The sequence below is a fragment of the Pithys albifrons genome, chromosome 5 (assembly GCF_047495875.1).
Source record: "Pithys albifrons albifrons isolate INPA30051 chromosome 5, PitAlb_v1, whole genome shotgun sequence".
NCBI classification, from domain to species: domain Eukaryota; kingdom Metazoa; phylum Chordata; class Aves; order Passeriformes; family Thamnophilidae; genus Pithys; species Pithys albifrons.
Window position 1 is genome coordinate 14,025,070 of NC_092462.1, and position 12,785 is coordinate 14,037,854.

The window sequence follows — 12,785 nt, forward strand, 5'->3', positions numbered from 1 at the left end:
CTCTTGTTTGGCTCAGAGATAGCATCTGCTACATATATAATTCTTTCTTTGCATATGTTTTACAATAAACAGTTGCTAGATGTCTGTCAGTTCAGGTGAAATACATATATATGTATGTTAAGTAGTAGCTGTTCTGTTTGTTTCTCTCACTATTTTAAGTGGTATATTCCAATAAAGTGGTCTATAAAAGCTTTACCCTAAAAGATCTGTGTTGTTCCACAGTGTGGATTATCACCCATTAAAATAATGAAATCAATCACCGAAACTGCAGTGGAGCTTTTGTCTGTATTTCTATGTGTTCACGATAGTTATACAAGAAAGCATCCTTTTATAAAAATGGGCCATTTGAGTGATTAGGCAGATGTGCTCTTTGCCCTATATCAGGACAAATTTCTGAAATGAACAGTCATCTGCTTCTGCAGATGGAGAGCTCTGAGGGAGGATTAGCGCCTTCCCATTGCTCATTGTAAACAACCTCAGCCCCAGAGAAGCACAGAAATGAATGTCCCTGAGCACACAGTAACTAGCCTGTATGGTATATGCAGGCACAGAGAAACAATTTCAATGAATTTTACACACATGTGCAATAGAAATTTTCCATTACTGTACTTAGCAAGAAGCAACAAATGCAGTGTATGGTCTTAAAGTAAATTATTTTTCATTTATTTTTCCCACATGTTAAAAGGAGAAGAGATTCCCATACAATTAGTCCAATGAGCACTGTGATACTGAGATATAATTTAGTTCTTTAAATGATGGCTATTGAGACAAGAAAGTCACCAAGGTAGGAGGAAATGCAGTACAAATAACAAAAGGTTAGCAATCTGCCAGTTTTACTGTCTGACCACTAGGGCATAATTGACACTAGTTGGTATTACAGATAACCACAGAGCCACAAATGGTAAAACAGCAATTACAAGTTTGTCCAAAACCAGAAAGTAATTTTTAAATCTCATGCAAGAAATAATGATGCTTGCATTGAAAAATGAAGACCTCATGTAAAGAAAAGGTGCTGAAACAACTGAATAAACCTATCCATCATTATACCACATTTTGGGATGAATTTATGTGCATTTGCCTAATGAAATCAGTATTATATACTTCAGAGTCAAAGACAGGGATTAAGAAAGACTAAATTTAATCCTCAAGGAGTATAAAATGTTCTTACTGCAAATTGTAGTACTGGCTTCATTCCTTTCTCTATGGATGCTCTGTAACCAGCTGGGTTGAAAATTGCAAACACTCAAAACTAGTGTTGGAGACCCTTTGCTAGGATACACATGCAGGAGTCTGGGGCTAATGGTTTTCTGGAAGCCCTGGGGAATATGTTAACATTCTGCAGCTGACAAAAAACTGCAGAGCAACAACGGCAAAAATCAAAATAACAGTCTGACATTTCATCAAACTAACTTGCCAAACTTATTGGAAAGCTGTTAATTAGTATACAATGAGAGAATGGTACAATATATTTTGTATCTTTAGATTAAGAAACTAATGAGGCAACTGGAACAAATATTGCAAAAGAACAAATAAATCAAAGCAGGCACCGGAATCTTGACTCCATTATTTAAATTCAATACTTAAAACCCTTTTGTTTGAGAAAAATTTCCCTGCTTACCATTTTTTCCCTGAAGAGGTTAATTTCTTAAAAAAATAAAATAAACACAAATAAATGGTAACTGGTGTAAATATTATTAAAATAGAGTCAAACATAAATTTGGAAAGCCTTCTAAAAACGCTAATAAAAAAGAATACGATTCATTTCAATTAATGGTTTTTCATCAGCACCAGGTGTATGACTACTAACACTGTACATTAAAGCAACTACAACAGTTAGATTTAACAAACTAGACATTTAAAGAGATAGAGTAAATTAAAACTAATTAATTGAGATAAGATTCAGAACCACAATGTGAATACAGGTAAAATTCTTCAAAAGCTTGTACAGCGCAGCTGAGCTAGGAAAACACTATTAGCAAGAATTCCCAGCATTTTGAGCCTACTTGTTCTATAAACCAGCCATTGTTCTCTTTATGAAAAGTGTTGCATAGAGAGTGTTCTCTCTTTGCAGGAAAAAGCAAAAACCACAAAAATAATAAGAAAATGCATTTTTTCTGTACAAAAAAAGCAGAGAGAAATCTCTATACAAATAATCCTCCCCTAAAATCCTTTAACCAGTGGGAGATTTGCAGGGCTTACAAGTCCATTTGGGTGCCAAATTTGAAGCAAAAGGGGAAAGGTGCTATCAGAAGCTACAGACATACAAACAGATGTCTGACAGGTCTGAGGAGTGACTCCTGAGTCTTTCTGCTAAATACATTCATTTTTTTTTCTGCCAACAGAGAGAGAGGTGCTGGAGACCTCCAAGAGTAGGAATTTGGGAAGTATATAATTTTTGAGATCATATACAAGACTAGTGTGAAGATGCTGTAAGCAACTACTGAGCAATTTTACTTGTGGTTCAAATCACTTTTAATCAAAGACTTCAAAGCAGAAAAATTCTTTGACTGAACACAATCAGAAATACACATGCAGGTGTTCTGTTTTAAACACTTTCTGTATTTAAAGATACATTTTCTCAATATTGTATTATGCTACCTCACAGTTTGTGTTATGTTTACTTAGAAATCAGTGTTAAAAATCATGGTGCTTCCACTCAAACTATGAATGAAGCAACTACTACATGCTCTGAAAATCCTACCCTAACAAAAGCCACAGGGTCACATTTAACATGCAATATTAGAAACATGGCATCTCAAGAGATGCATATATCTGCCTGGATTTCTATTCTGAACTGTATTGCATGTATGGCCAGGCTTTGCAAATGAAGATTTGGAAAGGGCTGTCCCCACATGGGTGTGCCCTTCGAGCCTGTGCAGTGGATTTTTTAGGTGAGGCACAGCGTGTGCAGAACTGGCCCCACCCTTTAACTCCTAAGGTTCATCTGCCACAGCTGAGCGAGCTTGGACAGTGACAGTAAAGTCCGTCCTCAGGACTAGAACCTACAGAACCTGGTATTCCCAGGAGGTCTCCCATCCAAGTACTAACCAGGGCTAACCCTGCTTAACTTCCAAGATCTGATGGGATTGGGCATCAGGGTGGCATTTAACTGAACTGTATATGCAGATCATTTGGTTTTTATCTAAATTTTCTCTTACTTTTGGGACAGCCTTTATGTAGGCCTTTTATAAACCCAGAAATGAGCTAACTAAGGAGAAACCAAGCTCTAGTACATAGATGCATGCAATAAAATCTGATTTGTAAGATTACCTATTCTTCCCAGCAGAGTAAGGTCTAGAAATCTTTGTCATGGTCCAGATCCACACTGCTCTACACCTTTCCACTAACAGACCTAGTCACCTAGGCTGGAACTAAAGACATCCTCCACACTGTAAGGAAGTTATTTCTTTATAGAACAGAAAGGAAATGTACCTAATCAGCTAATCAGCATTTGGATGGATATTCAAAAAAGCTCTCTCAGAAATTTATTTTTTTTGTCCATTGATAATTGTCTTGTTTCATCCTCTGATAAATCCAGTCACTTCAAGTAGAGTTTACACAAGAGTTAAATTTGGCCTCATGTGTCCTGTGGCTTGCAGTGAGAATGACCCACCTTTTCTGGCATTTGCTGTATTGTACAGAGAAGCAACACTTTCTTCTCTTTTGGGAGTCCTTTGAACTTGTATAAAGTAGCTATTCCCAAGTGATTACTTCCTTTCTGAATGGATGTAACAAAAGCTCATCACACAATAAAAGAGCCCCACAGTCATTTTTCTTTTGAACACACAGGCAATGCTGAAAACATAAATGCACATGTGCAAAAGCTCTCATCTCTGGCTCCATTCTGACACCTATTAGCTCCACAGGAAAGTAAGGGAAAGGAGCAAATTAAAGCTTCCTGCATCATCAGGTTGAATCATTCTTTTCTCTTTTAGTCTTGCAAGGATGCCACTGATAGCCGAAGAAAAGGAAGAGCTTATCTGTAGTTCTTCAATTTATTACAGTTTAATAAAGTCTAGAAGGAAGTCTAAAGGGGGGAAAAATAATTCCCTTACTAGTGAGTGCAACTCATTGCCTTTTTCTGTCTTTCTATACCACTCCATACAGGAAAGCAAATGTCTTTCAGGCTTCTTCTTCTTTCTTTTCCCATCTGGGAATCTCTCTGGTTCTCTGATGGTGATGATTTTTGCAATATCGTGTCCAGAAATACAAGAAGATGTAGAGGTTTCTTTAATACAAACAGTATCTAAGTATGACCTACATTGTCTCCCATGAATAGGGTAGTCTACACAAACCATCTGCCAATGTCTCTACTTGTGTTCACACTATTCAGTGCAAAACTTTGGACTACATTGGATATTTTCAAAAAAACAGCCGCTTGCTACAGTAAAGTAACACTGTAAGGAAACCAAATGTAATACAGAGAACACTGCAGGCCTTTATTATTTAATAAGTTCAACACTCTAGTAAGCCATCAGTCTGGCTTCAGGTTGGATTAGAGCCATCTCCTGCCTTGAGGTCCTCACTGCCTGTGTATTTTAACTACTTATTTAACCACCAAACTCACATGTAATCCCTGAAACTGTGTGACTGCCTTCAGTGAGGCAATGCTGACAGATCCAGCTTCCTCTGCTTTATTCTTAGTCCTCAAACCTCAGTTCACATTGCTTTGTACTCAGTGGCCTGTTACGAGAAGGTGGAGGATGATCCAAATTGTTGCCCCATAGGCTGTGCAGGTAGGACACCTTCACAGCTAATGGATGTGGTGGATCCCTTCTCCCTCACACTGGGGAAATTCTGTAGCCTCGATTTCCATTTCTTGGGCAAGTGTTCTGAGCAATAGGCTGTTTTATAAGAATTAGGAAGACTACCCTCTTCCTTGCTACATTTCAGGTTGAATTCAGTGCTATTTGTCAGTGTTCATTTCATCTTGAGGATCCCAAGGCCTAATGGATTTGCTCTTTAGCAGATTTAAAGGGGTTTAAGCTTTAGAAATTACAGTTTAAGTGCCTGCTTCTTACATGACCTTATGCATCTATCAGCTAGAGCTCTAAATATTTGGAGCATGGGCTGCAATACAGCTTTATTTACCAACCATACAGACAGTCCAAGATGAGAACACCTTAGACTGCAGTAGGCTAAACTGAACAAAGTCATCCCAATCTTAACTAGTTCTTCATTATTTATCACAGAGGCCATCAGAAGAAAAACTTGTATGAACTTTACTTTCCATGAAAACAGAAAAATAAATGAGACTGTTTCTTTCTTTAAATGTAAGCATCTATGTGTTTGAAAACTGTTGATGGATAAACATAAAAAAAAAATCTCAAAATTTTACCCATAATTTATCCATAATTTTATGGATTAATTAATTTGGGAAAATGCTAACATATATATAATGGATTTGACCTATTAGTTTCTTTTCCACCCCTAAAGAAAAAGATGGATTTGTTCTATCCAGAGGAACTACAAGAGTCAGAGCAGTATCCAGCAGATATCCTTCAGTTTAATACAATTATTCAGGTCTTCAAGGAAGTGTAGATTTGTGATTCAAGATGAGAATGCCAACAGGAAATAATAATTAAAAAAACCACAAGGCATTTGTAGTGCTAAGAAATATATGGATCCATTCCAAGCATTCTGGACATTTTAACCATATGCTGACAGGCATGGTAAAATGAGACAGGTATAACTATTTTTTAGATAAAAATCAAATTTCCAGAAGTTTTGTCAACTCTACTTTTCTCATCAGTACATGAAAAGCTAAAATGCTAAAAGCATTCTTCTAATATTCAGCTACACACCTGCCTTTGAGATGTCAGCTTAGTATTGGTAATTTTATCAATTGTCATCCGCTCTCTAAACTGCCTGTAGGGAAGAAGGTGACTGAGAAGTTTATGTTAAACAGCTGTTATGCCATCTGGCATCTTTGACTTCCACGACCCTTTTCAATCTGGCTTTCAGCCTGGGTAAGGTACAAAGACTACACTGGCTTAATTGGTCTATGATCTACTCTTGGCAAAATACAGAGGTCAAGTTTCCATGCTGATTATTGTAGATTTGTCAGCAACCTGTTAACACAAACCAATAAGTTTTGTTGACTCATCTGCAGACACTGGCAAGGATGGCCAGAAATCAGTGTAGTGACCTCTCCTCTCCGGGAGGTCTCAGAGGGTGATGTCCGACAATTGCTCCTCTGCCCAGAGGGCTCTCACAAGCGGGTTTTTCATCATTCCACTCTGTTGCCTTTCTTCTTCAATGTTTACATGAAGCTGCTCAGGGACAGAGCAAGACCATTTGGGCCTGTCATTTCAGCAAAACACACACATTTACCTTTGCTCATTGTGCTTTTACATCTGATGCAGATGGTCAGGCTGACTCATCTGCCAGCACTCGACTAGTTTGGAGATAGGGGCGGGCAGGCTGGCTTAAATTCTACTTTCCCTACGTATTTATTTTTAAGAAAGCTACTAATGAGTATGAGAAAGCAGAAGGTGAGGCTTGGCTTGGAGGCCGCTGAGTCACAGCTGTAGGTTTAAAGTTCAAAAGAATTATTTGACTCAGTTCTATAGAAAGGCCACTCTCAAAAGAGCAAGAGAGCCACTAATTACACTGTTTGAAATGAGGAGAAAGTGAAAAAATTTCTTTGTCCACAAGGAATACTTCAATCTTGAAATTTTTAATTTAGCTATTTCACCTATTAGTAGACTAGGAGTTCCATACTTGAGGCTGCTTATGAGGTATTAAATGAAGCAGTAGACAGCACTGGAAAAGGAAAACTGTCAGTGATTACTTGCTAAGAAAAAGAATACTAATTGTTTATGGGAAGTTCAATTATTTCAGGTTAAATTATCAATAGTTCATTGCTGAAGCAAAAACACACCTAGTTTTTTCACTGACATCTCTGTCGCAATAAAGCTTTTACTGTTATCAATCTATTAGGCTTCCTTCACAGATCCTGGAAATAACTTTGCATCACCTCATAAAACATATGGGGGAAAGCAGCAACCTCTGAGCCATATTATGTTTGTCAGTCATGGCTTTCAATGAAATTTGCCATTTCTTTTGGAGAACTGTTCCACATATAACAGCTTAATAGCTAAGCAATATTTAAACTTAACAGCCTTAACATTTACAGAAATTTCATATTGAAATTGGTGCCCCTGGAAGCAGAGCTTTACCCAGAAACAGAGCTTTACATAAATACAACCAACAGAGCAAAAACTAGTTTAAAAATAATAACCAAGCACACTGTAGATCAGCAGACAGCATGCCCCAAAACAACTACCACCATAAAAAGAATACATTTAGTAGAAATAGAATTCTGGAATGTGCTCAAGACCAAATATTTTCATGTTTGACATTTTACCCACATACTAAATCACATGCATTAATTTATACATTATTCTATTTGATCCAATGTTCGCATTTCTCCTCCAAAACCCTTCCTGCCCTGTGCCCCATTGCAGAAGGCCTAAGTTATCAGTGGCTTTGAAGTCCCAAAGGATCCTGGAGAAGGAAAGGGCAGAGATCTCAGGATGATGTGGTAAAACACAACAAGGTTCCTCAGCCCGCACAACTGCAGAACAGAGTGGAAACTGCCCAGCCTCTCCTCTTCAACTGTCCATCCTTCTCACCATAAGCTCCTGCTGTGAGGTTTTAATCTTCTCTCATTCAAGTATTTCTAGCAAAAGCTAAAGACCAAAATAATAATAAAAATTTTTTTAAAAAAATCTTCCTTCTGCCTATGAGATCTGGAGAACAAAAGCCAAGAAAATATTGAGGCCTCAAAACTTATCCCTGCTCAGACAAGAAATAGAATAATGTGCTTCCCTGCTCTTCCCTAACTAATCACTTCTATGTGAGGAAAACTGAAAGTGTATGAACCTTGTAATAGGAAAACTCTCATGCTATAGGAGAAAAATATTTTTACTGCTCCATGAATAATACTGGCCAGAGGAATACCACTTGGCTACTCCTGTTTCTTGGGAGATTAAACACTAATGTCACCTGAGACATCATATCCAACATCATATCCCTGAACCACTTGAGTATCCACATTTTTTCATACATTTGACTTCATAAATTGTCAGTGGAGGTATTCAAATTTGAAAACATGACTGTAAGCACAATGTACGATTTTAGTTAAGCAAGATTGTTATCAATATATAAAACATACTCCATTTTCCTGTAAAAATTATACAGGTGGGTATTTAGTATATGTAAGAATATGTGAGAGCATATCTGTGTGTTGCACACAATCCAAAAGTATTTCTAAACTTAAGTTCCATTACAGTTACATTACAAAATAACTTAAAAGGTATGCTACTAAAACAATATGAAAAACCAAAGCAGTACCTAAATATGAAAAACCATTTTAAGTTAAGATTAATGTAAAAGATTTCCAAACATGGAAGAACAGACATAAGAGGCTTCAGATTTCTCCTGTTACTGGTTCTATGCATTAATCACAAAGACATGATAAAAGCCTTTCAGTGACCAAGTTACCAGATTGCAAAAAAGTGATTTTAGAAGATAAAGATTTCCTTTTTCCTCCTGGTGTCACTACAGGGCTGAGTTTAGGTTGAGTGTTTCAAGTCTCTGCTTCTGTAATTTAAGTTCTTTTTAAAACACAATGAAATTCCAAACAAAAAAAAAAATAAAAAAGTATCCTTTCCTACAAATTTTAATAAATACTGTTCCTATGCTTGTGTTTTTGAAAGGTCTTATATTTTATATGTTGAGGTACAGCAAATACACCTTCTCCACTCTTCCCACCCCAAATTCCATATTTTTCAGCATATTTCTATTTATATTGGTATTTCTTTACATGAAAGAAGAATAATTTACTCATCTGAAAGCTCATAGTAAACTCAATACATGAGTTTATTGCTCCTTTAGAGAATTCCATTACCCTATGTATGAAACAGGGAGCTTCAGTTTACCACTTTTGACTGAAGAAGTCTCCACTTACATACTTTGCTTCTACATTGACAAAGTAGTGTAAAATATCCAATAGAAGTCACAAGGAAAAAATGTATCAACTGTAATTTTGAAAGCACAGAAGTGCTTGGATGGAACTTCAGTTTAACGTATTTATAATGGAAAAAACCTGTGCTCCCACTTACTTATTTGACAGCAGGCATTTACATTACAGGCATTTACAATTACCTTGAGAAACTAACTAATGCAACTTCAAAACCTTCAGAAAGAAATCAAAGTAGGTTTCTAAGTCACCGGCTATATAACAAACAAGAAATACAGCAACTGATAGCTTGAATAATATTAGTATTTAGTTGGACATCTACTGCATAAATTACTTATTTCAGAGTTGTAATTAAATAGTATTAAGAATTTAAAAAAACACTTTGTTTTTCTCTGGAAAATTTTAAGTTTCTATCCTACCATTAATATTCAAGCTTTTATCAGTCCCTACTAAAAGAGATGAATATTGAAATGTGGAAATCCACTTTTCATCAGAATAAATAGTCAACTGTCCCACTGCTGTAAAGCTAAGTTTCAGAAGTCTCATCTACAAAACAATTACATATCCAAATCATAAAATACCTATATTTCAAAAAGATTTTCAACACCAAGCAACACAAATTTAAATACAGCATTTATTACAGAATTTGATGTTTTGGTTTTTTTTTTGAATACTGACATTTACTACTAAATACAAAGAAAACTCCATCCCTCTTTAAAGACAGACATAAAGACACATTAGCCTCCTACTTGCACATAGAAGCAGATGTGGCTGCTACCTGAGGGACAAAACTAATGAACCTGTACATAAACATAATGCAAGAAAAGATGTGTCCCAAAGAAAATCCAGGTGGATAGAAGGCCTTTAACTGTTATTTGTTATTGATTCTATTACACTGATGCCGAAAGGGTTTTTGTTCTAATTTTCACATTTTGTAGATTTTAGGAACACAGTAGTTGTAGATTTTTAGAGGGTTAATATTTCTAACAGTTTAATGCCTTTCTATCACTACCCCTGTCCCAGAACAGGGAGCTCAAATTCCTTTAGTTAATTAATCTTGTTTAGACTCCTTTCCAAGGTAAAGACCTGAAGGATATCAGAAGGCCTGCAGAATGAAACATAAACATAGGTCAGAGTGACCCAAAAGCCAGAACTGGATGAACTCCAAGAGACCTTTGTGTGCCCGAGGAAGAAGAGCTGATGAAGACAGAGGGTCTTGACGACCCCAGACCCAATTCCAGGGGGTTGGACCAGGGTGGGACCGGGGTTGAACTGAGAAATGTGTAAAGCAATGATTGGAGGGATCTTATTATAAAAGCCATGGAAACAAGAACTGGGACACATGTCATCCTGTATTCCTGTGGGCTGTAGGCCCTGTTTTTATCTTACCCTACACTAACGTGGCTCGAAGTCCTGTTTTTGGGGGGAACGGTCATTCACGGCATCAACACTGAACATTTTATATATATATATGGTTATACTGATAGTATTTAATTCTTAATTGTACAAATAATAATAGTTATCTATATTTTAACTAAGTCTTAGTCTTCTGTAACTGTAGTTTTAACTTTGTTTTTGTCTCTGTCTAAGTAACAATTTCTTTAGGGGTGTCATCCTAGCAAGTCACTCTTTGCTCAGACAGGACTCAATGCTGGTTTAAATTTTGTTTACCTTACCTGAATTATAGGAAACTCAAAGTGTAGAAGAACTAAAAAAAAAAAAAAATTAGCCTAATGATTTTATTTTCTACAGCATATATAAACAGAATAAGCAGTAAGGTAGTAGTTGTGAGCATAAAGAAAGTGAAGAAAGTTTATTATTTTCTACTCAAAAATTTTTCTCTCTTAAAGTCTTTAATGTACAACAACAACAAGCACGAAACATCATAATTTATTTTCAGTTATTTTCAAAGAGGGTTTTGGTTTGTGTTTTTGTTCTTGTTGTTGTTGTTGTTTTTCTTTTCCTTCTGATTAGTGCATAAAGGGCTAAGCATTGCTGGTCAGTAAGTTACTATGTCCAAGACTATATGAATTAAAGACTTGTTAGTGAAATGTTTTTCAATTTTAAAAGCTGTTATTGTCTGAATGCCCTGCATGTCTCAATATCATACTCCATCATGTAAAGAAAACTCATACTGGCAATCATATTTCAGGTTATATTTATGTGGAGAACACTTCTAAGTACATACGTCAAACACATTAGCATTTCAAGTGATCAAAGAACAGCAAGAGTTTTAACTTTTAAGCCTAAGCGCGTTAGCAATAACAGTCTTTATCAATTAAGGAGCTGATATTTGAAAGTGGGTTTAAAATTAAGTTATTGCAGTAAATGTATTACCATATCAGTCAAGAAGTCAGTCAGAACCTCAGCCCTGATAGCACCCCAAAATGACTGGCTACCAAGCACTGCATCAGGAAGGCAGCCAGCAGTGGAGTGCTTGTCTTAATCTCATTTATACAACTGTATTAGGCATGACTGGCAGCGTCCATCTCTCTATATAATAGAATTGTCAGAAATACACAGGACTGTTTTACTCTCATATTGGACACTGTCCAGGATTATGAAAAATAACATTTTGTGTCATACTGACTTCATAATACATTTTTTTCTTTCCTAGTTGTTAACCTACTTGGATACGTGACAACTGCATCTACCAATGTCCAATGGATATTAATGCTTCTGCTGCTAAAGTGCAAAGAACACTTGAAACTAATTTCTTGTAACGACTAAGGCATTCTTTAAAGAGAAGAAAGGCAGTAAATCCCTTTAAATGAAAGATATAAAATCTGGGTATTCATTGCCCTCTATCTATACCCGTGTCAAGTATTGCAACTCTGTTTAGTCTGCAATCTCTGAAGGAAAAAAAAAGACTCTTTTAGTTACTTTATGTTGATCAAGACTGAGTTAAAGCAAACATCTAACTTCACCACAGTATGTCCTGTACTCAGTGGTTCACAAAGTCAGGTTCAGAACTGACTTGCACAGACACCTATACCCACCAAGTACACACAAAAACAATAGAAAATACTGATAGTGTATCACTATGTTTGGCTGTAATGGCTAGTTTAGGAAGTGAAACATGCTCCAGTGTCCAGAAATGTCACATTGCAACACCAGGGAGTTCTAATTCCTGAACCTGAATGATTAGTGTATTTATAGACACATAAAAATCCTGTGAGGACTTGAACTTTGGAGTGGTAAAGCAGTTCTGTAAGACATGAAGCTGTGTCAAAACACTACTACTTGGTCTTCAGAAAAATCATTCTTTGGAAGTTATTTAAGAGCCACTCTGAACAGCCCAGTAAGTTAGATATTTGAGAAAATGGGTGTTTTGTTTGCCTCTTCAAATAATCAAAAAATGTACAAGTTCCTATAAATAAGACTGTCTTCATAACATTTGATACTAACAAAACATAGGAGGTGCTCAGTACAAGCAGAAATAATAGCATCTGCCTTCCACAAAAATTATAAAAACCCTAACTAGAACATTAAAGGGAAAATGGTCATAATGATTAGTTCTGGAATCAGATTGTAGCTTAGATACTTTTAATAGTTTGACACCAAAATCCGGTTGCTTGGGAACAGTTATCCTAAGTAATCTCAATATTCTATTTTACAAGAGTTACCACAAAATTCAAACATCAGCACAGAAACAATGAACTCCCACAAACCCAGAAGAAACACAGTTGGTCAGTACAGTAGCATGGCTTGAAATGACTTAATATTTCCTTTACTACATGCTAACTTAGAAACGCTATCTTAAAATTCATGTTCCCATCTGAAAACTGTTTTTATTCCC

General features: G+C 36.2%; 1 pseudogene; it reads right to left on the reverse strand.

Annotated features, from left to right (window-relative positions):
* Positions 1-2,999: 2,999 nt before the first annotated feature.
* LOC139672673 (5S ribosomal RNA) lies at positions 3,000-3,115 on the reverse strand (annotated as a pseudogene).
* Between the last annotated feature and the right edge of the window lie 9,670 nt (positions 3,116-12,785).